The following is a 23,584-nucleotide window of genomic DNA, read 5'->3' on the forward strand; positions in this document are numbered from 1 at the left end:
TCCCCTGGTTAATGTTTACTCATTCTCTACTCTTAGCTCAATGTTTGCTTCTTAGGAAGACTTCCTGATTTTTCCCAGACCAGGTCAAATCTATCTATTTGTATATTAACTTATAGCAGTAAATCCTCTTAAGCATAGAGCTTGATTATTCTTCATTTAACAAGTGCCTAATATATGCCAAACACTTTTCTGGAGGTGTACAGGTCAATAAAAAGTAATTAAGATCTCAGCTTCCATATATCACACATTCTAGAGGGTGACTGGCCATAAGTAAGTAAATAAATTTCATCCAGGAATAGATGATATAAATACATTTAAAAGGAGATGAGATTAAGAGTGAACAGATCTTTAGCTGGTATAGTCAGCACAGGCTTATCTTAGAAGTAACTTCTGAGCCCAGACATAAAGAATAGAGAGAGATAAGGGAAGTGCTAAGGGAATAGCTCTTCAGGAAAGGGGAATAAAATATATAAAGACCCTGAGGCAGGAATGAGCCTGGCAAGTTCGAGGATCTCAAGGAAACCCAGTGTGACTGGAACATAGTGAACATGGAGAACAGTTTGAGATAAAGTCAGACAGAGAGAATGTGAAACACTACTGTCTAACAGAAATATAATGGGAGCCAAAAATTCCAGCTATATTTGTAATTTTAAATGTCTTAGCAGTCATGTTTTTAAAAAGTAAAGAGAAACAAGTGAAATTAATAGAAGAAATACAGAGCTGGAGGAATCAGGCTCCCCAACTTCAAACTACACTACAAAACTACAGTAATCAAGACAGTATGGCACTGGCACTAAAACAGAAATATAGATCAGTGGCACAGGATAGAAAGCCCAGACATAAACCCACACACATATAGTCACCTAATTTATAACAAAGGAGGCAAGAACATACAATGAGGAAAAGACAGCCTCTTCAATAAGTGGTTCCGGGAAAACTGGACAGCTACATGTAAAAGAGTGAAATTAGAACACTACTTAACACCATACACAAAAATAAACTCCAAATGGATTAAAGACCTAAATGTAAGACCAGACACTATAAAACTCTTAGAGGAAAACATAGGAAGAACACTATTTGACATAAATCACAGCAAGATCTTTTTTGACCTGCCTCCTACAGTAATGAAAATAAAAACAAAAATAAACAAATGGGAGCTAATTAAACTTAAAAGTTTTTGCACAGCAAAGGAAACCATAAACAAGACAAAAAGAGAACCCTCAGAATGGGAGAAAATATTAGCAAATGAAACAACGGACAAAGAATTAATCTCCAAAATATACAAACAGCTCATGCAGCTCAATATCAAAAAAACAAACAACCCAATTAAAAAATGAGCAGAAGACCTAAACAGACATGTCACCAAAGAAGACAAACAGATGGCCAAGAGGCACATGAAAAGATGGTCAGCATCACTAATTATTAGAGAAATGCAAATCAAAACTACAATGAGGTATCACCTCACACTGGTCAGAATGGCCATTATCAAAAAATCTAGAAACAATAAATGCTGGAGAGGGTGTGGTTAAAAGGGAACCCTCCTGCACTGTTGGTGGGAATGTAAATTGATACAACCACTATGGAGAACAGTATGGAGGTTCCTTAAAAAACTAAAAATAGAACTACCATATGACCCAGCAATCCCACTACTGGGCATATACCCTGAAAAAACCATAATACAAAAAGAGACATGTACCACAATGTTCATTGCAGCACTGTTTACAATAGCCAGGACATGGAAGCAACCTAAATGTCCATCAACAGATGAATGGATAAAGAAGATGTGGCACATATATACCATGGACTATTACTCAGCCATAAAAAGAAACGAAATTGAGTTATTTGTAGTGAGGTGGATGGACCTAGAGTCTGTTATACAGAGTGAAGTAAGTCAGAAAGCGAAAAACAAATACTGTATGCAAACATATGGAATCTAAAAAAAAAAAAAAAAAAAATTGGTACTGATGAACCTAGTGGCAGGGCAGGAATAAAGACGTAGACATAGAGAATGGACTTGAGGACACGGGGTGGGAGGGGGAAGCTGAGGTGAAGTGAGAGTAGCATCGACATATATACACTACCAAATGTAAAATAGATAGCTAGTGGGAAGCAGGAGCATAGCACAGGGAGGTCAGCTCAGTGCTTTGTGACCACCTAGAGGGGTGAGATAGGGAGGGTGGGAGGGAGGCTTTAGAGGGAGGGGATATGAGGGTATATGTATGCATATGGCTGATTCACTTTGTTGTACAACAGAAACTAACACAGTATTGTGAAGCAGTTATACTCCCATAAAGATGTATTAAAAATATATGTATATATTAATACTATATTTCCACTATAATTCCAAGATATTATCCTTTAAGTCTGTAACCACTATTTGAAAAATTATTAACATATTTTATATTCTTATTTTCTTACCAAGATTTTAAATCTTTTGTAGATTTTCTATAAGCGACATGTCTCATTTTGGACTAGCCTTATTCAAAGTCCTCAAGAGCCACCTATGGCTAGTAGCTACCATACTGGACAGCACAGGAGATCAGGTTGGCCTTCTAAGTCATTGTAAGGTCTGGAATTTAGTCTAAATTGAATGAGAACCCAATGGATGGTTTTTCAATGAAAAGATAATATAATGTGAACTATCCACTGGTAATTTATGGGTTCTTTTATCCTAACATTCAAACATAATACAAAATATGTTAGAAAATATTTTGGTATGGTATATGAACCTGTTTTCAGCCCAAAATATAGTCAATGATACTCTACCACTTATTGGGAATAATAGAATATATATAGAAACCAACCAATTCTCACCTCCCCCACCATTGCCATTCTGGTCCAATCTACCCATCATCATGTCTGGTCTGGATCAGAGACTTTCCTCCCTGCTTCTCTCTTACCCTCTGCTGTCTATTCCCAACTCAGGAGCCAGAGTGATCTTATTAAAACCTAAGTGCGATCCTAACCTTCAATGGCTCTCCATATCCCTCCCTACCTGCCTTGGCCCCCTGTTATGTTCATGACTTCATCTCATATTAGTTGCCACCTTGCTCTCTCTTCCTTGGCCTCTCTGGCCTTCCTGATGTTCTGACAATATACCAGGCATCCTCCTGCCTCAGGACTTTGCCCTGTTCTTCTCTCTTCGCTGAGAGATATGACCCTTGCCCTCACTTCCTTCTGTTCTTTGCTCAAATGTCATATTTTCTGTGGAAGTTTAGCAACCCCTTCATTTAAAACTGCACCCATATATCCCACCACTTTCCATATCACCCTCCTGCTTTGTTTTTCCCCATTTTCTCATTATCATCTATCTTATCTTTTTTTTTTTTTTTTTTTACTGTTTTTCATTTGTTTATAGACTCTTGCTTCTCATAAGAATATGAGCTCAATGAGGCAAGGAATTTTTTTTGTAGGTCTTTTTTAGCTCTACATCCTCAGTGCCTGCAAAATTACCTGGCACATAGATGTACTCAGTAAATATTTGTTTAATAAATTAAGATTTCACCAATGTCTATCATCCCACTACATTCTAAGTATCCGTGAGGAGAGGACCATACCCTCTTTTGCTCACAATTCTATCTCCAGGGACTAGTGTCCTGTAAATATGTATTTATTTTGTAGAAATTCAATAAATATGTGTTAAACAAACAAATACACTCATTCTCCTATATTAGATAATATTACAAAGAAAACAATAATTCTTCCATGATAGGTGGACAGAATGACAAAAAAAAAGCAACAGGTGGTAAACAGGAACTAAACCGGCTTTCAGTTATGGCACCTCAAAGATGGTGGTGGTTCATTTATGTGGACTATTTATTATTTTGGTTGGAAAGGAAGAAAACAGTGTGAAAAATATTAACCTGAGTTTCCTTTATTTTTCTCCAATTATGACAGCTCTACTTCAAGAATATGAAAATCTAGTATCACAGGTTACCATCATTCACCTCTGATGAAAAGAATTTAAGAACCAGGAAGATGTGAACACTTCAAGTAAAAAGGCTCAAATAGCTGACTATTAACCATTCTTATCTAGATACGTTAATAAATTTTTCTTTGTAAAACTGAGGTTATCAGTATAGTTTCTACTCTATTTTCACCTAAATCTATCTCTTAATGTTTCATTTGTTAAAATGCAGTTAAAGCAATTTTATAAAGGGGATTCAAATTTGTATATGATTCATGGCATTTTGTCAAATAATGAATTTTTCAGAAGAACTGAAAACAAAGATTTAATGACTTGCCCGGCTTCCTTGCCAGTGTCAGTAGGACATGCTTGTTGAGTAATTTTTTCCAAGTGTGAAGAGGGATTTGCTCTTTTCCATTCACATTGCACTTTGCTTTCAGCTAATAGTATGTATTAGCAAGGAGGTGGGCTGAGGTCAAGGGTGCAGCATGACTAAATAAACGGACCCGCACAGGCACTGAATCCATAAACGTGACTTCATTCCTATGGTGCTTTAATCAACTGAATTAAGCAACCACAGTTCGTTAAATATCTAATCCTCTCTACCACTCACACACCTCTAACCTACACATCAATCCATGCGTTGTCTCTCTGCACCATTGAAACACTTGGTTTGGGGATAGGCTTAATAAACAGTCAATACCAGAAAACAGCCATAAAAACCATGTCACATAGTTTTCCTTTACTGTTCTACTCAGTGGAACGAGAGCATACTGAGAAAATTGCTGCCTTCCCAAATTGACAATTTCATGAGTGACAGAAACATCAAAATGAACACAAACTGTAATACCGTCTGATTGGCTTGAAGAAGCAGTGTGGTGTAATAGTTAGAGAGGCAAATGGGGTTTCAGACGTTGAAGGTTCAGCTCTGGCTCTGCCTCTTCCTGTTGTGTGACCATTGGCAACTTGGTTTCTCTCAGCCATAATTTTCCTTATCTAACAAAATGGAGTAATGATATTACTATGAGAATCAAAAGGCCTGATGTATGTTAAGTGCCTAGAATAGAGTAAGCAGTCAGTGCATTATTATTATAGACACATTTACTCCGGTAGCTGTTTTAAGAACAGATTCAATAAATCAAGAATGGAGGAAGGGGAACTAACAAGGTGTTGTTGCAACACTTCTGGTCCCAAAAACAGATTTGAGAGACGTTGAACGGACAGAATCGATCATCGTCTGGCATGTGGTGGTCGGGAGTGGTGGAAACAGTAAAATTCAGGGAAGGGGTACCAAAGAAAGAAGAGTCTAAAAGGGATTTCATGAAAAGGGTATTCTACAGAGTTCTGGAAGAAGAAGAGGTGATAAAACCAGCAAAAGTTGCATGAAGTACTGTCTTTATGCCAAAATCCAGTCTTCCCAGGCTCTTGGCAACTAGATTCATCATAAGAGATATACTATAAATCTATAAGAACTCCAAGCTATCCTTGTAAATGAATTGAATACTATTCCCTTCACGTGTTTTACTATTCTTTTTCTAATTCATGTCAATGCTGTAGTGATTAATAATTACAATTTCTTACACAGACATTCTTAAAAAGTAAATTTATTCTTATTTATACTTTTTAATTCTCAAATATCATGTCATGTTTTGGTAAATGGGCCAGAATATAATTCTCTTATTTTCTTTAATAATTGTCCTTGCCTTGAAAATAATGGTAACTATGTATAGCCAGATCTTGGGAACCACTTTTCAATTTCAGAATTTTTTTCTGATTATTTGAGATTTAATAAACACAACCATAATGGAGAGGAATTAAGAGGGAAGTCATGGAATCTTCTGCTGTATCCACACCATGTCATATTTGTTTCATAATTGTTTTTCTTTGCATCAATTATTTCAGCCACTGTGACTGTTCCCATAAATACTTGTACACAGATGGACATAATTCTGCAGTGCTTATTTCCCTGTTAAAATCTCTACGCAACCCAACGGTCCTCCAACAAATACTTGAGTGGAGATCCCTCCAGGTAATTGCAAGAGAATCTGTATCTGTCTGTGAAAGGACTTCGATTGATGAGTTAAGAGGAAATTAATCTAGAAAGAGAGGGAAATGTGAAATAGAGAGATGAGTTGCAAACACGGCCTTCCTGCCATTTTGACACACCCGAGACATTAGTCACTGGATCTGCATTTTTAGTTAGGTTGTATACAACCAAGAAAAGTTAGCATTATCCAAGTCAGTGAGGACATGGGGAAATAATTGCTACCAGCTCATCTTTCACCACCAACCTATTTCATAGCCTATTTAATAGCTCCCTAAAAAAAGAAATTGACTAAGAAAAAATACTCAACAATTATTCGAATAGGATGACAGTTTTACTTATTTTATTTTGTTCCTGGAAGCTCAGAACAAATGTATTCTTAGTCTAGTTAAGTCAATTAGAGTGTGCGTTCCCCTATCCTGCCCACCCCACCACCACCACCACCACCACCTTCACATACACAGAGACAACACACACACAGGCAAAACACACACTTTTTTGTTTAGAAATATTTTGGTGGAATTTAATATTCGGAGAACATGTTTACTACATGGTCATCTCTATAGCTGTGCTTTTCAAAACCAAGGACAACAGTTGTGGACTTCTGTTCTTGGTGAAAATAGCAGAGGTGAATTTGCAGTAAGATCCAACTACCCCACCAGAGGTCTATGAGGCCTCAAATTTAGCAGAAAAGTTAAAGGACTAAGAGTCAGGAAACCAGGCTTAAATCCAGCTCAGCTACAACTGTGGCCTAAGCTGAGGCCAGTCACCTTGATAACCTGGGTCTCTGATTCCTGGCACAAATGGAAGACTCAGCCTAGATGGTACCTAGTTTCTTGCAGCTGTGGAGTTCATTGCTTCTCTGAGAGGCCTGTCTTGCGTATTTTGTATTTTACCAGAGAAGAGACAACCAGGCTTAGCACCATCCTGATCCTAAGAGAATGCCTAAGCCTCACCTAAAAAACACAAGTTTAAATGATTTCTGCATTTGTCTTACCCATGATGAAAACCTAATTCTATTTTGTCAAAGAAGGATGTGTGAAAAATACATATGAAAATGTGAGTAGAATGAGGTTAAAAGTATAGGCCATGTGAAGACTCCTGTTGACTAAATAGAACCAGTGAAATACCTGAAACATGTATGGAAGGGAAAATTAGAATAAATGACCCATTCAGTCCAAAGAGTTAGTCAGAGAGGTTAAAACAGAGCAATAGGGACTTCCCTGGCAGTCCAGTGGTTAAGACTTCGCCTTGCAATACAGGGGGTGCAGGTTTGATCCCTGGTCTGGGAGCTAAGATCTCACATGCCTTGAGGCCAAAAAACCAAAACATAAAACAGAAGCAATATTGTAATAAATTCAGTAAAAACTTTAAAAATGGTCAACATCAAAAAAAAAATCTTTATTTAAAAAAAATAAGAACAACAGAGCAATAATTACCAAATTGTGTTCCACAAGGTGTTAAATACATTCTTTTTTTTTTTTTTTTTAAAGGGAGAGTTTGGTTATTATGGTCAAATTAGTTTGGGACTAGATGGGTTAAACGAGTTAAGCAAATTTATTTTTGCTGCAGGACCTCTGAGACTATGGTTTGAAGCCTTTCCCAAACTAACTGACCATGGAACCCTTCTTTCCAGGAATACCTCATGGGATCTCTATGAAAGAAAGACCCTTTAGAATATACTAAGATAAATTAGGGAAACTAAAATATATTGACAAAACATGTCAATCTGCTTTCTGACATATATTAGTGAATTGCCATATCATCTTTAAGAGAAGCCTCCAAATTTGATGACTACTGGAGATTTTATCCAGCCAGGAATAAAATCATTTGTTTCAAACTGACATTTGTTAAATGTCTGAATGGTTCTCAGAACCCCTGCTATTATATTCCAATATAAATATGGTATGTGTACCTTTTGAAAGTGGGCTTTGATATTTATGGACTGAAGAGCCAAAGAGAAATGGGAGAAAAATGATTTTTGAAGTGATCTATGTTTGCCTTCCATGGAATTTTTTCCATCTTTTTAAAAAGGAGTTCCTTGGCCAATTCTGGCATCTCTCGGGAAACTACAAGCCAGGGTAAACCAGGAGCCTGCTATAACACTTCATTCTTATGCATCATTTAAAAGGCATGCATGCTTCATGTGAATCCAATAACACTAGGCATACGGAGAGCAGGGGTTATGTTAGGACCCCATAAATAATGCTTCATCTCATCTTTTAGGCTCGACGAGCAAAGAAACCTTGTAGAAGAGAGAGGTGACATTTTAGAATAAGGTGTCCTACTTTGTGAATACGTTGAAGAAGCCTTCAAGCCTACAACCACAAAGATAAATAAAAGTCTATAAAACAACACCCTTACTTAAAAACATTGAGATGGATATTTTTTTGCAGCAATGACGGATGAGAGGGCTGTCCATGACCCGTAAGTATATGAAGTACTAATATAAACACGAGTCCTCTCTAAGAATCAAACTAAGGGAAAAGGCTCAAAGTTGGCATGATCAAGAGATTTTATTGGGGTACTTGGGGTACAGTAAGTGTATCAGTTTAAGCCTAAACAATATTCACCTGTGTCTAGCAGGGTGCTACGGGGTGCCTAGTAGGGAGTATTACATGGGAGATTAAAACCCTTCCTTGGGTAAAACGTACAGAGAAAAGGAACTGAGCACACATGTTTGGTTCACGAATGATGTGCCAGAATCAAAGGGAAGAGATAACTAGAAGGACAACTCAATGTCAGTCACTCTTATTCCCCTCATCCCAGAGCTTGCAGGCTCACGGCCAAGTACCAGAGCGTGGAAGGATCCACGGAGGAACAAGTGAAAACAAGAACAGCTGAGACAGACTTGCAGCACTCAGGCAGCGGCAGCACTGGGGCCAGTCTCACCTCCCACAGTAGGAGACACTGGCGGCTGATGCTGTGACAGATTCATCAAGACACTCAGCGATAGGCACGGCAGCCTGGGCACAGACGCTATTGCTTCTAGAATCATCCTCATAGGGCAACACTGGCAACAAAGCTGCTGTTTTTAATACCAGAAGGCAGTGAGCATACTATAAGGAGTCAGGGTAAGAGAGAAAGAAGGTAGAACAGAGGATGCCACTGGGTGGTTAGAAGGATAAATTTGCTGATGGTAGATGACATACATCTGAAGAACGTCATACAACTATTTAGTAGACGTATAAGTGTGGTCTAGAGTTCTCACGTAGGGAATAGGAACAGTGCCAGAGAAATACCAATTGGCAACAATCATAATATTCTATTTTTATCCCCATGTGAGTATGGCCTGAGAATCAAGAATTACATAAGACAGGACTGCATAATATTGAAACTGCTTGTATTGGAATGGAGTCCTGGCTGGCTGTGGTCGTCTTGGTAAACAATGGAAAATCTCGTTTAATTGAATTGGCTTAAACTTGGTCCATTGTGCGAGGTTGTGAATTTGATAACCTATTAAGGTCATCTCCCTAACCACTATAAAGGTTCTAATGAATATTGCATTTTTTCCATCTTATTCCCAAAGATCAGAGCACTTTGGCATAGTCCTAGTTAAGTTTTATTATTTTCAAACTATAGATTCTAGAGTATAATAAAAATGCATTTTAAAAAGCCATAATGCTCATCTACTTGAGTATTTTTAATATCAACAAGTAATTTTTATAAAGATAGCTCATATTTTTATAGGTATTTTCAAAGTTCCTCCATCTGATCATGTTATCCTGTGGCAGGTAAGGAAACAAATGTGCTGAACTGGCCAAGGACGGTCAATCACTAAGTGATAAAGTTAGGTCTAGAACTGACATCTCTGGATTGCTAATCCAAGCCAACTCACTGAACCACACCAGATCACCTTTTTTCTGGTACCTTCTCCCAATCTTTGCGTCACTTCAACAAGTTCGAATATTATCCATGCCAACTCCACCAAAAAACTTAAAACAATGAGCTTCTTTAACCTGCATTAACCAAGAAGTACCAGGCAGTTAAATCTCCCTAGGGCTTTAAATTCTTTTAAAGTAAAAGATGCTTTTTGACTTTGAGTTTTCAAACTTTGCTTTATTAGTGTCTTTCATGAAAAGGATGCCGTCATTAGTTTATTTGTTTCTGTTCTGGATGTTCTTACAAAACTCTCCATGGAGTGTTCTTCTCAAGCCTTAACGTTGTTCTTTCCATGAGTTGCACAACCCAGCTACCCAGCCAGAAGACAGAAAAGGTATCCCCCGTAGAGGTCCGGTTACCCTGTGATTTTATACCTCCAGCACAAGGAATAACCACCTTCTAATAAAAACTAATTCACTACAGGATAGAAAGAGACAACAGGGGAAAAAAAGACATTCACAGTAATACGAAAGTTTGTTTCTTCCTTGAGGAAGCAAATATTAAAGTTATTTCTGTTGTTGATCAGTTACACACTTAGGTGCACGCACACACACTTATCCAATCTACTCCCTCATAAAAATAATCTCATTAGTCTCAGTCAGAGGAATCTCTGTATGACTTGTTTTTTGAAGATCAACTCAAATAATTAAATCTAACATAATCCTACCTAAAGTAAAAAATTATTAAAATGATGAAGATGTCCAGCATGCCAGGATATCTGGAAAGTCCCAAGTTCGTGTTATATTTTGTTGATATAAGAGTTTATACATCCCCAACACAGAGAAACTACACAGACATTATTTATCATTATCTTCTCTTTAAAAATGAAATGCTTCCTTTTTCTGATATCCTTCAGCAGATGAATAAAATGATTTACATTAAACTCACATTAGCTTTGCATTATCACAGATTTTTCTTCTTCTTTGCTTCTTCACTTCCCCTGTGACTGTACTTTAATATAACCTTATTAAATTCAAGGAACAGTTTGGGAAACTAGATCTTATACATCCAAGGAGCCCTCATATTGAACTCATCCAAAGAATTCAAGAAATGACATTCCTAAAGTTTTGCAAGGGATGTTGTAAGCCGCACACAAGTCTTTGGCCTTCTTCATCATTATACTTGACAGAATTATGTAAACAAAAATGCTCAGGGTAATGAGAAGCTCTTTTGGCCTATAATGTTTTGGCAGACATTTTAAGTGGGAATGTAGACACATTATGTATAGTATAGGTACTACATGTGTATACATATATACTTAAATACATATATTTGAAAGATTCTTTTCAGAAGGACCGTCTCTATTTATTTTCTTGATCAAATATAAATACAATTTTATCGTGAATGTAGTAAAATCTCCAATGTAGAGTATGTGTGAAAATCTCTTCAAAAGTTTTAGACAACACAGATCATAGAAAACATTTATTATCATTTATCCTAAGTAATAGCTCGAAAGCTAATTTTATTATTCATTCAAAATTCCTTTGATGTAGTTCCTAAGCTAGCTAGGGTTTTGAAGGCCTAAAATTTTAGTCCTGAGTTTTCACCTAGTAGCTTTAGAGGTTTTCATGCGACTCAAGATTGTAGAAAGAAATCCTGTAGGCAGAATCTCTTAGAACTGACTTCACAGGTGCATGGTAATTATAAAGCAGAATTTCTGCCTTGGGATTACGGGGAATATATATTAAAAACATAGTCTAGCTCTAGAGAGCAACCATCCTGGAAGGTCCGCAAGCAGAAACAAGGACACTTAAACATCTCTTTTGCTCCCTCTGCTGGTTGCTTTCGTAAAATAAAGAATGGGTACTTTGATCTCTTATCAGAAAGGCTGATATATTTTAATTTTCCCAGACTTTCAGAATTTGAGTGTCAAGACTTATCTATTTGGTTTGTTATAACGAAGCTTTTGTGACTGAGTTGCTATGATTGAGTTGAGTCTTTGCTCGTCTAAATTATAAATGAGTGTGAAATATTAGATTAAAAGAGATACTATGAAAATGGAAGTTCCATTAGATTAACAGTTCAGAGGTCATTGAGCATGGTACAAAAGAGAATATAAGATATCCTCATTTTAAAATAATATATCAAGCAGGGTAGAAGCACTTATATATAAAATTAGTTAAGAAAAAGACAGTATATAATTAAGGACTAAATTGTGTAGTATTGACTATATGTTGTAGACTTCAGAGAGTGGAAAAATTTCATAAACAAGAGACAGGAGTTGCAGTGAGACTCAAAAATGATTAATATAGAACACAGGCTGGAGCGTGATAGGAGTGGTTGCTGACAGAGCATCAGTAGTGATTAACTACCATCAATAACCCAGTCTTGTGGACTTTTCCATCCAAACACAACCTTCTTCCTATACATATAATTGCAACAATAGCAATAGCAACAATAGCGTGTCCGTACCTGACATAAAGAAAATATCTATATTCCAAATTAAAGCAGGTGCGTCTTCTCCCCAAAAGTGAATACCCACAATCATTCAGCCACCATCGCTATCTCTGAGGGATAGTCAGTCCTTCTCTATCAAGTCAGTCACAACTTTGATCTGCTACCTATGGATCAAATAAGAAAGTTAATCATCAGTAATACACACTTTATAAAATATTAGAAAACGACTAGAGGAAGATATACTTGAGACTACTGCAGGGTTCTTCCTCAGTGAGACAGATCTTTCCCTTCATTTAAGGAGCTCTGAGTCTATGATCTGAGTCCAGGTCAGGCAAGTGTGGGAGGGACCGTGAATTTCCATTGTAGTGAGTAACTCAGGACACTGCCAAACCTAGAGATTTTTTTAAGTAGGACCTTAGTAGGATATCATCAATTTCAGTCCTAGAATCCCCCATGATCAGTTAGCCACTTCCAAAGTCTTCTGCGTGTCAAACTTTATTATTAACACTCTCAACCTGGTGATTATTACAGAACCACACCACCATCCTTGGCTAATTAAGTGCTGCTAATTTGCCCTCAGTCGACCAAGGCTACCAATGCACATGGTGGTATCATCCCCTCCTAGAGATGGTAACCACTGCAGTCTTTTTCACTAATGCTGCACCCCCCTCACCAATGAATTTCTTAATGTCTAGAAGTGTTTTCTATTATCCCCTTAAGGAACAAAGTTGCGAAATACCAAATCTCCCTAAATTCTTTGGATTTATCTTTCTACAAGATACCAACTTATTGGGAGTTCCCTGGTGGTCCAATCGTTAGGACTTGGTGCTTTCACTGCCATGGCCCGGGTTCAATCCCTGGCCAGGGAACTCCCGCAATCCACACCACGAGGCCGAAAAAAAGGTACCAATTTATTTCTGGCATTTTAACTTCATCAGGCACATTCCATTGATGAGTCCAGGTTTGAGGCAAGCCGCCAAATAATCAATTAGAGCCATTTCCAGGTGCTCAAGCTAGTACATTGAATCTCTCTCTTTATTTATTAAAGCATTTATCCATTCATTCAACAAATGTGTATTCAGTTTTCATTAGGTATCTGACAATATTCTCTGTGCTGGAAAGACAGCATTGGATAAAACAAGTAAAATTCCCTGGCTTCCTAGAGTCTACATTTGATGGGAGAGAGGAGAAAACGATAAACAAATAAGTATTTCTAAATACATAGTGCTTCGGAAGATAATTAGATTGGTGCTCTAGAAAGAAACAGAGCAGACTAAGGGAGATTGGGAGGACTGGGGTGTATAATTTTACGTATAGGGATCAGAGGAGGCAACTCTGAGAAAATGACCTTGAACAAAGTCTTGAAGGGCGTCAAGAAATGGGCCAATGCAAATACACGGGAGGAGAGCAGGCCAGGCAGAGGCCATAGCAAGTGCAAAGGCTCCGAGGCTTATTTAAGAACAGAGAGGAGGCCAGTGGTGCCAGAACAGAGTGAACAGATGGAAAATAATTGTTAGCATGATACTTCAGATAAACTCATAGTTTTGGAAATTAAACTGAATACAAGTCGAATTTTCTCACTCTCCCAGCTCAATTTCAGGTTTGTTAAGAACATGTGCTAAAACTTATCATTTTATATTAGCAAATACTTCATAGCAACCAGTATCACTTGTTCTCTCAAGTATACGGGTTAAATTAACTAGAATAATTCAAAGCCGTTCTTTCCATCACAGTCATCTCCTAGCAAGTTGATCAACTGTCTGTTATGATTCTCCCTAATCACCACAACTACGGGGAAATTATCAGTGTGAGCTGGGTGTGTATTACAAAGTAGGAATATAATGCTAAGACTTCAGCATCCTGACCAAGGGTAATTAAAATTTCTTTTCAAATAAAGCAATAATCTTCAGAGAGCTTATAAAAAAGCCTGGCAACATCTTCCAACTTGTCAATAAATATATACTTTTTATAGTCTGGCTTTTCTATTTTTAATTGGCATGCTTTAAGGGAAACACCCAAGTCATAGCTTTTGAGTGGGGAAATTAATTATTGATTTGCCTCTAGGCAAATAACTTCATTAAAGTTGTGTGCTAAGTGCCTGGTTAGTTTAAGAAATTGAATGTAGAAACTCATTTCTTGTTCAAAAATTTTGTGATTCACCTCAGTTACCAAAACAGATTACATGTTGGGAAAATAATAAATAGGTTTTAATATGGAAAAAGCGTGTACTAATAATCAATAACATCAATAGCAAAGCCTCACTGAAAAGCCAGAGCTGCAACCTCGTGTTAATGGATGATGTTACAGAGAAATGACTTTTCCATTGAAGTTTTCCTCAAGTAAACTGCTGATTTAGGACTGCTCATCTGTATAGAGAGATTAAGTAAATCAAGATGGAAATAATAGAACTTCTTATAACCCCATTTCAGTGGAAAGGTTAATTTTCACTTTATTGGTTAAATCTAGTGTGTGTACCTGTTCCTGTTATTAAACTACTTACAAATGCAATCTGATGCCATCATCATAACAGTTTTTGGGGGCAGGTATTATTATCCCCATTTTACACATAGGGAAATTGAGGCTCCGGGGTAGCCGGACCTTCCCAAGATCATACATATAGAAAGTGGCAGAACCTCTTACGAGATTCTATACAATTTTCTTGTGCTTATATATCACTGTATTGTTAATTATATTACAACTAGTGCTATTCCTAAAAAGACTATTGTTTCTTAGTCTTCGAGTATTATTATTATTACTATCAATATTATTATTAAAAGTTAGACCTGTCATTTAGATATTTTGTTTATGTAATTTTTAGGTAAACAGCTTCCAAATAATATTTATATGGTTAATTATTTTTAAAAGGTCCACTTTAATTAGCAAATTCTTAATTCATAATATATGTGCAGTATAAAAACTACTAATTCCAACATCTCTGTGAGTGTGCTCATATTTTTTATTTTTATTATGAATCATATTTTTCTACTTCTCTTCATGTCTCAGTTTTGATTTTATATCAGTCACTGTGAATGAAACAATAGTTGAGACTGAAATTTGGTGATATTTTCCATAGAAACAGCTCCCCTTTCTTTGCCAGACATCTAGAGTAAAGTCCTGTGGTTCTAAAATTGATATATCTATTCCATCTAAAGTCCTGCTAAATGATATACGGGAATAAAGACGCAGACCTACTAGAGAATGGACTTGAGGACATGGGGTTGGGGGAAGGGTAAGCTGGGACAAAGTGAGGGAGTGGCATGGACATATATACACTACCAAATGTAAAATAGATAGCTCGTGGGAAGCAGCCGCATAGCACAGGGAGATCAGCTCGGTGCTTTGCGACCACCTAGAGGGGTGGGATAGGGAGGGTGGGAGGGAGGGAGACGCAAGAGAGAAGAGATATGGGAACATATGTATATGTATAGCTGATTCACTTTGTTATAAAGCAGAAACTAACACACCATTGTAAAGCAATTATACTCCAATAAAGATGTTAAAAATAATAATAATATATGAATGAGAAGAAAGAGGTGTCAAGAGAAGCAGATGAGAAAAGGGAAAAATGAGAATTACTAATTATTTTCAAATAACAGAAGAGGAAAGACAAAGGATGATAATAGTCATCATAATACAAATACTTATGAACAGTCACCATACAGAGGGAACTGTGTATGCTTTACAAGCATCATATATATATATATATATATATATATATATATATATATATATATATATTTTTTTTTTTTTTTTTTTTTTTTTTACAAAGTAGGCAATGAAGGTTTAAGGAAACTATGTGCCCAAAGATACAGATAGAGAGTGACTGAATCAGAATTTGAACTGAAGGCTGTCTGATGCCAAAGTATATACTTTTACCAGTGTAATATACTGCCTTCCTAAAACTCTAATGAATCCTTAGAGATAGTCTTAGCTCTAGCAGTTACAATCAGTGGTGTAGATTTAGAGGGCAATGTTACACACAGTATCATTTCAGTAAAAGCAAAGATCCTGCTGATGTCTGGTACATGTATTTACACTGGCTTTACAATATTAGATTACATTTTTATACTTGGAAAAAGCAATCAAACTGTCTAAGAAACAGTAACTGTTTCATTATTTACTTTTTATTAATAACTAAACTCTTTAAAGGAAATGTTGTTCCCAAAGATTTCAAGCTTTTATAAAGAAAACATAACTAGATGATATGAATTTTCCATGCAAATGGAAGATAAATTTAAAAAGAAACAAACTTCGGTCTAAATATCGGGGGGGGGGGGGGGAAATTCCTTAAGAAGTCAGCCTTCACTATTAATAACACCAAGAATCAGTTTAGGCCAATGACGGACAACTCAGGTAAGAGAAACTTGTTTTCTCTCCTTATCTTTCACCTACGTCTACCCACACACAATAATGCTTTTGCATCTCACCCTTCTTGCAATTCTCTCTTTCTCTCTGTGCATGGTAACAATATTTCTTCAATCCGGTGCCTTTCCCTCTTACCCATTCTTCAAGTTCATTATTTTTGCATGACTTTATAATTTCCTAAGTCTCCTCCAAGTCATACTCACTCCTTGTTCAGACCTTCGATCCTTGAGATGTCCGCCAATCCTTGTGTTTGGCAATATGCAGCTTCTAGATCAAACGAGATTAGTAATCATAGATACTTTGAAATCTGTGCATGTGATCAGGTGAACTTTAGAAAGAAACAGATGTGTAGAAATCTGGGAGGAGGTGTAACCCTTTGGAAAATATGAAAATTTTTCAAATTTCAAAATATGAAATTTGAAAAATTTTCATTTGCCAATCTGTTATTCATAGCAACTTCTCCACACAACTTGTAAATTATTGCCAAAGGACTTTATTTCCCTTGGAGATAACACTTTCTAAATTGTTTAGACGTGATCTGGGCTACTTACCATTTTTATCTGACTTCATTAAATGGAGAACTAATGAGTCAAAGCATCATTATCATTTCTTTCCACCATCATCACAATAAGAGCTGGTAGTTTTCTGGATAAGGGGGTGGAGGGTAGGAACAAAATATCAGGCAGTATTAGCCTGACCATGGTGTAGGATAAAACAAAGTAGCTTTACTATAAATAATGATATTTAAATACAGTTTCCTTAAATCATTCATCAGCACCATTTTTCTTCAGAGAAAAAAATGAACCTTCCCAAAACTGACGCTATAGACATCGCAGACTCTCCATAGCAAAGAGGCAGTAGAACAAAACAACCAAGATAAACAGTAGTACTTACATAAGCGACTTGTTTACACCTGAGTAAGGAAAAATAAAGGTGTTTGTATCCTATTTTAATGTGGTAGTTACAAGTATGCATGGATAGGAAAATGCATTACCCTAAGCCCCAAAGTAACATTTATCACAACTCAGATCCATTTTAGGGAGGCCTGGGGGGTGCAAGTGGTTAAAAGGTGAGAACAGCTCTTGTATGTGCTGTTAATTTAAGAGTGCAACCAGGATCTATAATTACTTCTGAAAAGAACAAGTAGCAACTGAGTTTATTAACTGTCAACAAACATCTGCTAAAAGTGGTAATTAACACCATAAGGCTCATGGAACTCAAGACAGACATCAGATCAGCTATGTAGCGCCACAGTAAATGTTTGCTGGGACATCAGACCATCTTAGCCTTGTCTGAAATTTTCCCTAGTTAAATACTCCTGGTTTATAGTCTAAAAAGCCTGCTTCATAAAAGCGTGAGGTGTCAAAGGTCCACACGAGTAGGTGTTTTTAAACACTAAGTTCATTGGAATATTTGCAATGAGATACAAGGGGTCAGGTCTCCAAAAATAAACTAGTAACAGAAAGGGAGAAATAACTAAACAGTCAAAACAGTCATCGCATAATCCATCTTCTAAAGCCCTAATGTAATCTTATCAAGGAAACCACTCGGCATCTATTTGCTATTATTTTAAACAACTTTTCAACAGATTGTTAGAATAGAGCTTCAAGGTCCATATTTGAAAGTGGACTGCTACAGTCAGAACAGAAAGAAAAGTCAGGTGACAGTCGACACCCAGTCAGGAAGAGAAGAAAGGGAAAAACTATAAAGAGAGCATAAAAAGTTATTGAATGCAGTCATCAAGTCTACTTTTTATGTCCAGGACATTTCCTGTGTTCAGTATTGAGATGGCTTCCAACAACTACAGAAAGATGCATCTCTTTTCAGAAAGTCACTCAGGTCTGTGTCACAGTCAGCTGAGAATCCCAGACACTAAGGCCCGCTTTAATGAGACTATTTTCATATGTGTCTGTACATATATGTAATTGGAGGTCTACAGGAGATATACACATAAGTGTTACAGACTAGAAACTGCAGCATGTTGACATGATGTTTGCATCAAATGTTAATTTATATACACTGCTTGAGTTTTCTGTTCAGTTACATTTGTTGCTTCATTTGCATAAAGGTGTAGATGCAAAATTAATATATACTCAACATCATGAGTTAGTTATTAGGGAAGTGCAAATCGAAACTACAATGAGATATTCTCCAGGATGGCTATAATTTAACTAAAATAAAATAAAACAGAAATAAATGTTGGGGAGATTATGGAGAAATTGGAACACACATTGCCGGTGAGGATGTAAAATGGTTTGGCCACTGTGGAATTTGACATTTCCTCCAAAAGTTAAAGATAGAGTTACCATATGACCCAGCAATTCTACTCCTAGGTATATACCCAAAAGAACTGAAAACATATGTTCACACAAAAACTTGTACATGAATGTTCACAGCAATATTAACCATAAGAGCAAAAAGTGGAAACAACTCAAATGGTCATCAATTGATCAATGAATAAATGAAATGTACATACTACAGAATATTGTTCAGTCATGAAAAGTAATGAAGTAGTGATACATGCTACAACTTGGATAAATCTTGAAAATATTATATTAAGTTAAAGAAGCCAGACACAAAAGGGTACATATTGTATGATTCAATTGATATGAAATGTCCAGATTAGGCAAATCCATAGAGACAGAAAGTAAATCTGTGGTTGCCAGGGGATGGGGGCGGGAAACATTGGGAGTAGAGTTTATTTTGGGGTGTGATAGAAGTGTTTGAGGATTAGTGGCAGTAGTTGCACAATAGTGTGAATATATTAAAAACCACAGGAGTGTGTACTTTAAAATGGTTAAAATGATGAGTTTTATGTAATGTGAATTTTATCTCAATTAAAAAAAAGAAGAAATCAAAATATGTACATTTTGTTTCCATGTTATCATTTTCTAAGTCCACTGTGTTTAAATGCTTCCACAGATAATTAAATGCATTCAAAAAGTTAATGTTCAGCTCTCTGATCTGACAAGCAGGATTGCTTCTAGGTACTTCATAATGTTTCAATTCCCAAAAGAATACACTTTACTGAACCTTATTAAATATTTAAAGGGATATAAGAGTTTAATATAGAATGTGTTACCTACATAACACTCTACCATGCCATTCATATTCCTCTTGGCAGAGGGCAATCTTCTCCTCAAATATTCCATATAGTCTTAGAAACAGAGGAAAAAAAGGTAAAAATCATGGCCTATTTTCATATAGGTCTAATAGAGTTGGTCAGTATTGTCTCTTCTATGGGATATACTTTAAAGGAGAGCAATTCAGAATAGCTGAGAATTTTCTAAGCAGCCCACTCCAGTTCTTCTTTAGACAGGTACTTTGTTTCCTTTAAATTTTAAATTGTCTTCAAAAAAAAAATTTTTTTTTAGATATATATTTTTTTAAATTTATTTATTTATTTATTTATTTTTGGCTGTGTTGGGTCTTCATTGCTGCGCACAGGCTTTCTCTAGTTGCGGTGAGCAGGGGCTACTCTTCGTTTCGGTGCACGGGCTTCTCGTTGCACTGGCTTCTCTTGTTGTGGAGCACAGGCTCTAGGCATGTGAGCTTCAGTAGTTGTGGCACATGGGCTCTAGAGTGCAGGCTCAGTAGTTGTGGCACACAGGCTCAGTAGTTGTGGCTTGCGGGCTCTAGAGCACAGTCTCAGTAGTTGTGGTGCATGGGCTTAGTTGCTCCGCGGCATGTGGGATCTTCCTGGACCAGGGCTTGCATCTGTGTCCCCTGCATTGGCAGGTGGATTCTTAGCCACTGTGCCACCAGGGAAGTCCCCCCACAAATTGTTTTTTAATTAAAAAATCAATTTATTGATATGCAAACCAACTGGACCAAACAGGACAAACAGGATAGAAGCAATACTCTAAACAAGCGTTAACTTAAGAGCTCTGATGCCAACCAGGAGGACACCCAAACACAAGTTTAGCATGGGGGTAAGAGTCTTTATGTCTTCTGGTGAAGGCAAAGCCATTTGGTTGGCACTTCGTAGGAATATCTTTCCACCAGGTCCTCATCGTAAGGTATGTGCCACGAGTCTCCAGTTGTTGGCACCATGGTGTCAAAGATGAGAATATGCTGAAGAGTTATTTTTGATCCCGGATGCCTACAAACAATTGCCAGCTGATGTCCTTGCTGCCACTTAAAGAACAGGCATTGGGTCTTGGCATCAGGAACACAGGCCTTGTGGTCCCACATCAGATCTTTTGTGATAAACTTGCAGTGGTTCCCTGAGTGCAGTGTGGCATACAGAAGGAACGGCATCCTCTGAGAAGTTGTCAGCAAAAAAAAAAAGCTGGCTTGCTTTTGCACCTTTTCCATATCATCCTTCCTCCACCAGGAATTCTGCATTAACATATGCTTCCAGCCCGGGACCAGCACTTGAAGATTCTGCTTGGCTAGCTGAGAGACCACATCCAAGAGAACTTGAGACTCACGAGCTTTAGGAAACATTTTGGCAACATTGAGGTCATCAACGACAATATCAAAAGGAGGACAGTAATTTACAAAGTTCTGAAATCTCAGGTTCCTGAGGTGTTGTCTTTTTGTATTGGTCACCTTCATCTATCACATCCCTCATGATTTTTTCCTTGAGAAATTCATACTGTTCTGAACTCAGGTGAATAGACTCTACAGTTTTTCCACAGCCCAAACACTGACCAGTTTGCTGGACTGTGGTGAACTGTCCTTTCCATTGTTCTCCAGGAACACTTTCAAACCATGCTTTTATACTGTGTGCAAATGACTCCCCAGGATATAGCTGATTATTTCTTAGATACAAAAGAATGTCATGTAGTTTGTTTGAATACGATCATCTTTCATGTCTTTTCCAAAATCAAAGAAGGTTTTTAATGTTTCCAACATAGGAAAAATATCATGACCTAACAACTCTTGATACAAATTCCAGGCTACATTTACATCTTGATGAAATAGGGCTCCCTGGATACAGTCACTATAGTCCTTTTTTTAAGGAATCATGACTTGTTTGATGTCCTCTAACAGCAGCAAGGCCTCCCTCCATCTGTCTGTATGGATTAATCCCTGGATGAGAAGAGTGTACGCTCCAGATTCTAAGTGCTTTTATCTGGCTTTCATGATTTCATAGACATCAATAATTTCTGATGTCTGCTTATGAAAAACACAGAGATACAAATACTTGACCAGCAAATCATAGCCTACAATACCATTGTTTTTTGCAGCTACCTAGGCCAGCACAGATTTGGCCACATCTACAGAAATATGGCATTTAACCATCTGTGAAATGATCTAATTTTCAAAGTTAGCCTTTTCTTTGAAATCTACCTTAAGTTTATCCCACTCCTGTGAATTCAAAGGTTTTGTCGGCATTTGAATAATGTTCTTCACAGGTGGCAAGACGTCCTCTTTACTCAGAGGATTCATCTGTTATCTCCTCTTAGCCGCTCCAGCTGCAAACATGTGGGCAGAATCAGGAGAAACTTGTTTATTACCGCCCTCATCTTTTTTCCTGACATATCTGGCCTTGGCAATCAGCAGATTCATTGCTTTGGTATTTTGTGGAGACACTGTTTTAAGAGAAAACCACTTCTCTTGGTTCCTGATGCCGTAACAGTCTTTGAGAAAGAGAGAGAGAGAAGAGTGACCTGGGCCTAGCCCAAGGTATGGGTTGCTCTTCCAAAGTTTAGGAAAGCTTCGAATACCAGTGAAATAGAAAGTCATTATGCAATTAAATCAGCACCAGATTGTGAGAGACATGCCCCAATCAAAAAGCCCCAATTTCTACAGCATAATTAAGGGATTTGCAGGTAGGGGGTGGAGAATCAAAGCGCAACTTTCTAAAAGATGATTTTCAGCTTCTCACAGACAAATCAAATGCTTTGGGGGCTATCAGCAACGAAGCTTGGTTGAGTTCTCTCCATTAAACAAGGATATGGGGACATACAACCTTGGTCGCAAGTTCCAGGACCAGGGGACAGAGCGGGAATCCTCTGGTGCCTGTTATATTCCAATCCTCGAACAGCAGCACCCACGTACCATGCAACCATAAACGCGGTGGAAATTCCCAAAAAAAATTTTTTTAAGAATTTTATTATTAGATTATTTCTTTGAATTTTATTTTATTTTTCTATACAGCACGTTCTTACTAGTTATCTATTTTATACATATTAGTGTATATCTGCCAATCCCAATCTCCCAATTCATCCCACCACCACCACCCACCGCTTTCCCCCCGTGGTGTCCATACGTTTGTTCTCTACCCCTGTGTCTCTATTTCTGCCTTGCAAACCGGTTCATCTGTACCATTTTCTAGATTCCACATATATGCATTAATATACGATATTCGTTTTTCTCTTTCTGACTTACTTCACTCTGTGTGACAGTCTCTAGGTCCATCCACATCTCTACAAATGACCCCATTTCGTTCCTTTTTATGGCTAATATTCCATTGTATGTATGTACTACATCTTCTTTATCCATTCGTCTGCCAATGGGCATCTAGGTTGCTTCCATGACCTGGCTATTGTAAATAGTTCATGAATACACTATTTTGCTAAGAGTTTAAATTTTAATTAAACAATAATAGTGATTATTTAACAATTCATTAACAAAGGCCAGAACATTACCCTAGTTTGTGCTTTTGAAAGTGATAGATGAATAGAGTTACTCCTGTCATCAAATGAATAGAAATCCAGGTTTACAGTTGTATTGCACACCAAGCTGAAGATACAGTTGTAGTTTCAGCATCTTCGCGGTCACTAAGCTCAGTCACCAAGGAACCAATCCCAATCATCAGAGAGTAACCTGACCCACTGGTAAACCAGGGACAGGCTGTGCTCCCATTACCTAAGTAATGTCCCTGTTTGCTATATGTTTTCAAATCAAAATTGCTTCTCAACTCGAGTGGCAACAGAGTGACAAGACAGTACTTGGGTCTGACTCTCCATCTGCTATTCTGAAGAGCCTGGAGAGAGAAGCAGGGGAAGAGGGAGGTCATGCAAGCACTTGACAACGCA

The 23,584-nt window shown here is 37.3% G+C and overlaps 1 pseudogene; it reads right to left on the minus strand.

The window, feature by feature from the left end:
• Positions 1-20,537: 20,537 nt before the first annotated feature.
• LOC132376424 (mitochondrial ribonuclease P catalytic subunit-like) lies at positions 20,538-22,289 on the minus strand (annotated as a pseudogene).
• Positions 22,290-23,584: the final 1,295 nt, after the last annotated feature.

This window comes from Balaenoptera ricei, chromosome 12 (assembly GCF_028023285.1).
Source record: "Balaenoptera ricei isolate mBalRic1 chromosome 12, mBalRic1.hap2, whole genome shotgun sequence".
In the NCBI taxonomy this organism is placed as follows: Eukaryota; Metazoa; Chordata; class Mammalia; order Artiodactyla; family Balaenopteridae; genus Balaenoptera; species Balaenoptera ricei.